Source organism: Microtus ochrogaster, linkage group LG4 (assembly GCF_000317375.1).
Source record: "Microtus ochrogaster isolate Prairie Vole_2 linkage group LG4, MicOch1.0, whole genome shotgun sequence".
Taxonomy (NCBI): domain Eukaryota; kingdom Metazoa; phylum Chordata; class Mammalia; order Rodentia; family Cricetidae; genus Microtus; species Microtus ochrogaster.
The window spans coordinates 23,557,339-23,563,338 of NC_022030.1; the positions used below are offsets into that span (position 1 = coordinate 23,557,339).

The 6,000-nt window shown below is 38.1% G+C and overlaps 1 protein-coding gene across 4 annotated transcripts in view; it reads left to right on the plus strand.

Moving 5' to 3' along the window:
* Nucleotides 1-6,000, plus strand: part of Ankrd12 (ankyrin repeat domain 12) — a 100,464-nt gene that overhangs the window by 53,610 nt on the left and 40,854 nt on the right. The window lies entirely within an intron of this gene.

A 6,000-nucleotide genomic window follows, 5' to 3' on the forward strand; every position in this document is an offset into this window, starting at 1 on the left:
CTATTCTTGCAGAGGATCTGAGTTCAGTTCCCAGCACCCATGTCAGGTGGCTCAGAACACCAGTAACTCCAGCTCCAGAGAGGATCCGATGCCTCTGGCCTCCGCAGGCACCTGCACTCTCATACACAGACATACACTATTAAAATGTCCTTGCTCTAGTAAAAGCAATGAGTAATAAATATAATTACAATAATTGCTGGCTCCCATGTGGTTTAAGAGAACGGTCACTCCTTGGCAGAGCATGCACATAAGATGAGTCTGGAACACTGTTTCTCTTCAGAGTTAGTTATTAAAGACTAGTGCAAGGTCTTGTTAAAAGACCTCAAGAGACTATTTGAAGTAGTTCCCACTGGCCAACAGTGACATAATGTCTTGTTTAATAAGATTAATTGCAAAGTTTGAGAACTCATATATTTAAATCCATGGGTTTATAAGGATAATTTTAAACATTAATGTGTATTAATCAGAGATTGCTAAAGAACCAGTTTATTTTTTTAATTAACTAAGTAAACAGAAAAAAATCATTATCTTGCCTAATCTATAGGCATCCTAAAACTAGGAAACTTCTCTTCTTTGTATTAAGAGGTATTTTTAGTCTTTGGAGAGATGGCTCAGAGGTTAAGAGCATTGACTATTCTTCCAGAGGTCCTAAGTTCAATTCCCAGCAACCACATGGTGTCTCAAAACCATCTGTAATGAGATCTGGCGCCCTCTTCTGGCATTCAGGCATACATGCAGACAGAACACTACATAATAATAAATCTTTAAAAAAAGAAAAGAAATATCTTTAGAAAATGAACCCAGGTTAAATATGTGAGTTGTTAATATAGCTAACCATTGAACATCAGCAATTACTACCATTAAATAAAAAGCAAGAATAAAAATGCCTCATGTTTCTGATAAAAGAACTCTGTCAAAGGGAACAGATTTTCCTGTCTTTGGTGCTCAGGACCGAGCTGCACTCTAAAAGGAATGTGTTGAACTGCAGCAGGAGTGTACAGTCGGCAAGACCAAGGTTGTAGCGACCTAAGCAGCTTTTGTTCTACGCAGACTCACTGTGTGGAAAAGAAAAGGGAGAACCTGTACCCACCCCTGAAATAGCTTGAAATGCACATTGAACTTCATGAAAATAAGCAACATTAAAAATTTACGCATGGCTTACATGGGTGATTTGCTCTCCAGGAGAATTTTACATAAAACTCAGTCAAATAGCACTTGTAAGATTCAGGATGCTGATAAACTAATTTTTTAGACATTTACTTATTCAGTATATGTAGAGGGGTAACAGGGCATGTGTGCCAGGTCATGAATGTGGAGGTCAGAAGACACTTTCAGAAGTAGGCTCTTTTCCACCATGTGGGTTCCAGGGATTACACTCCAGTTGTAACACTGGGTAGTAAGCCCTTCTTATGGATGAGGTGTGTGTGTGTGTACGTGTATGAATGCATATGTGTATATCACATAATACTAATTCTTAAGATGAGGGGTGTTATATAGTTATATACCACATAATAGGTATTATATAATTTCTGCGGAAGGAATAAGCAGTTGCAACATTTTCCAGTGTTTTCACGTACTTCACAGACTAGCTAATTATAGGAGGAAAGTGGAGGTGAAAAAGAGGAAATATAATGGTAATATTTACAATAGTACTAATATTATATTATTGCTATTATTGTTATAAAAATAAAGAGGAAATATAACTAGTAAAATGAAAGTATTTGAAAGAAGTAATATTAAAGGAGCTAAACTATAGGTAAAATTTATAAAAGTGGCAACTTTTATCTCTTTGCTGTGTAGTAGGAAATGTAAATTTAATATGTAAAGTACTTAGATACTGCTCAGTAAGCAGAGACTGACCCTGGGAGAGTATATCAAGGTTCTCTCTCACATGAGTTCAAGGACTGTGTATGTAGGTGACTTAGTCCACTGTACTAGCTGGGACTGTGAAACCCACTAGCAGACAGGCTTCTTTCCAGAGCTTCAACTGCTTTTTAGGAAAAAGTTACCTTACCTTCTTCCTGCACCATGAGCTGCCACTTGGATTACTTTATGTCAGGGTGCCATGCACTGATAAAAAAAAAAAAAGTTAACAACCCTTCAGGGTTGCCTGGAGGTATAAGAGAGCAGTCAGCTTAAGTGAACACAATTTAACCCCACTAAATAAAGGAACTAGAGGAAAATCTAAGTTCAGCATCAAAAATGGTCAGTTAGAAAAATTCTGATGCTCTACAGATAGTCTTAGAAATGGCATGTGCTTCCAGCATGCAAGGGGACAGGAAACTTACTAGTTCCAGGTCCAGCCTGGACCACAGGTCAAGACAGGTCTAGAAATCAAAGTTTGGGTTCAGGACTGTGGCTTAGTTGGTAAACTGTTACCTATTCCTAGCATGTATGAGGCTCTAAGTTCAGTCTCCAGTAAAATACAGACACCTCAACAAATGCAGTATTTGTAGAAGAAGCTAACAAGACGTGGTAATTCAGTAAGTAAGTGAATTAAACCATTTAAATGTTATTTTAGAAAATAAAGTAAAGCAAATAAATAAATGAATAAAAATAATTAAATGAATGAATAAATAAAAGTAAAGTAATAGATCTAGTGAACCTAAAGAACTTGAAAACTAAATTTATATAAATTTAAAATACCTGGACAAGTATAACTTAACCTGCGAGGCAAACAAAAAACAGAGAACTACAAGTGTTTTAAAAACCTAGCAGCTGAGCATGGTAGTGCATGCTTTTAATTCTAGCACTTGAGGCAGAGGCAGGAGGGCAGATCTCCATGATGAGTTCAAGGCCAGCCACGGCTACATGGTGAGACCCTGACTCAAGAAAGGGGGAAGAAAGAAGACTCAAAAAGCATAGTGGTTCATACTTTCCTCGCCTTGGAAGAATAAATCAAATAAAGTGGTTACCTAACAAAAGAATGGAATTTAAAAGGCAGGGAAGTAGCCAGGCAGTGGTGGCACATGCCTTGTATCCCAGCACTCAGGGAAGCAGAGGCAGGTGGATCTCTGTGAGTTCAAGGCCAGCTTGGCCTACATAGTTCTAGAACAGCGAAACCCTGTCTCAACCCTTCCCCCCAAAAATGGCAGGGAAGTAAGTGAATTATTGCTTTGCTTCTGAATGTCTGTCAACAGTTTAACATAGTACAAGAGACCTTAATTTAGAAATGAATCCTAAAGTATTTGTGGATGAGGTGATAGGGGCAAGGTATGTCTCAAGTGCTGTAGATATATGGTAAATGCAGGTATGAGATACGTAGAAACTGATTGTTAGGAAGCAGAATAGCTCTAGGTTATACTTTTGTGTCATTTGAATTTTACTACACAAAGATTTAAATTTTTAAATTTTATTCATTACTTATGAGAGAGAGCATGAATATGAAAATGTGTGTGTGTTCATGTCATATGGAGGTCATAGGACAACTTGTTAGAGTTCTCTCCTTCAGCCATGTGGGTCCAGGGATTTACTCAAGCCATCAGGTTTGGTGGCATGTGCCATTAGTATTAGTAGCTGAGTCATCTTATTGGCCCAACTTCACAAAAATATTCTTAAAATATTTAAACCTCTTTTTTAGTTAGGCACACTCCTGGGAATACTAAAAGTGCTGTTGCCAGGTTTTCTGTCCTGCCCAGTTCCTGCAATCGTTAAGTCTCAAAGAAATCACACAGAAGTCTACATTAATTATAAACTGATTGGCCCATTAGCTCAGGCTTCTTATTAACTCTTATATAGCCCATTATTCTTGTCTGTGTTAGCCATGTGGCTCAGTACCTTATTCAGCAGGGCAGTCACATCTTGCTTCTTCTGTGATCGGGTCAGGACTGCAGAGGAATGGGCTTCCTTCTTCCCAGAATTCTCCTGTTCTCATTGATCCACCTCTACTTCCTGTCTGGTTGTCCCGCCTATACTTCCTGCCTGGCTACCGACCAATCACGATTTATTTAAAATATAATTGACAGAATACAGACCATTCTCCCACACCAGAGTGCCTATTACAATACTCTTTTTAATGGCAAAAAAAATTTATTAGATTTTTTTGGAAACAATACCAATCCAGATTCCCACTTCCTCTTCTCCCAGTCCCTCCACACACCCTTCTACCCCAACCCCTCAAATCCTAAGAGAGGGCAAGGCACCTTGCCCTGTGGAAAGTCCAAGCCCCTCCCCACTACATCTAGGCTGAGCAAGGTATACATCCAAAGAGAATAGGATCCCAAAAAGCCAGTACATGCAGCAGAGACAAATCCCAGTGCCACTGGCAAAAAATTTTTAAAATATGCAAGCATCACTAGGAGGTTGATTAAAAACTCAAATATGTTGATGGTGTGCTTTGAGTTGGAGCTGCTTGGAAAGATTTTCATGTGTATTGGGTTGGAAAAGTTAAGATTAATAATCATATCTTGTAGCTAATTTTTATAATGTGACCAACCAACATTATTTGGTGTTTTGTTTGGTTTGGTTTAGTTGGTTTGATTTTGCAGTGCTGGGTATCAAACCTAGACCTTCACACATGTTAGGGAAGTACTTCATTCCTGAACTACATCCCTAGTCATGAGTATTGCTTTTAAACCTGTGTGTATGTTTATCTATGTACATAAAACATTTTTGTGAAATATTACAAGGAGTCAGAATCTGGAAAAGTATTACACTAGAGTGCTCATGAAGCTATACTGAAGTATAGAGCTAGAAGCTGCAGAAGTAGCCCTGGATTATTTTTTTTTTAAATTATATATATGGGTGTTTTGTCTGCATGCGTGTTTGTGTATTGCATGTATGAACACTACTTGTGCATTTGGTGCCCAAAGAAGCCAGAGGTAGTGTTGGATCCCCTTGGGCTGGAGTTCCAGACTGGAGGTTGTGAGCCTCCATTTGGGTGCTGGGAATTAAGCACAAGTCCTTTGGAAAAGTAGCCAGTGCTCTAACGAACAACCCACCCCTCCAGACCCTTATTAATTTTTAGTAGTCTGTTGTTTTCACACCTGAACTTCAAGTATAATATAGACTAACTACATTTCATGGAACCTGTTTTTAGTCAAATTACAAATGGATCTTCACTGCTAGATCCTTTAGAAGTAGTTTAGATATTTTCTGTTCAAACTGGAAGTTGAAAATGCTTGTTTACTTCTCTAATGTCTTGATGTCTGGGGCATAATTCCCTTTGACTTTCTACCACCATCTTAGACTGCTTTATTCCAAGTTTGTTTATAGACATTTATGTTCTTTTCCTTGATTCATGTATGGTCTTCTCAAATATTTCACTTATGGACCCTTTTCTCTTAACAGTCTACCAGATGAGTTCAGCACACGTCATCATTTTAAACTGCCACTTACATACTAAGAACCTCCAAACACATCTTTCAATTCCAGACTTTTCTCTAAAACTTCAAAAACTTAGTTTAGTTGCGCCTGGATATTGCCACTTCTATTCCCTCAGTGAAACCTCAGAAATCAACACACACAAATGAAACTTACTTGCCTCGTTTGTACCACTATGGTTTTTCCTTTCTTAATGACGACATCACTCAGCTGTACTTGGAAGCCACCCTAACTACCGTTTCTTCCTTTTCCTTCCATTTAAGTTTATCTTACCACTATTTCTGAACACCTTCTATGTGTTAGGCGTTGTTTAAGCACTGTAAGTAGAGCTGGTTAAGAAAAGAGGTAATAATATAATAGTTCCAATATTTCCAGTCAGTTTTTACATTCCAACCATTTGCAAATCTCTACCTAAAAGCTGGAGGTCTTTTATACGTCCTTCCTGCTGTATGGAATCAGGATTTATCAGTTAAAATTTATTATTTTTCATGAAAAAGCAGAAAAAAAAATTTTAGGCAGAACATTTTATATGCAATGTTTTAGTATTGCTATGAACTCTAATTTTGATTCTTCAAGAAGCTACAGCTTTATAAAGCAGCTTGTGTTAAAAAATCTTATGTAGCCAGGCGATGGTGGCGCACGCCTTTAATCCCAGCACTCGGGAGGCAGAGGCAGGCG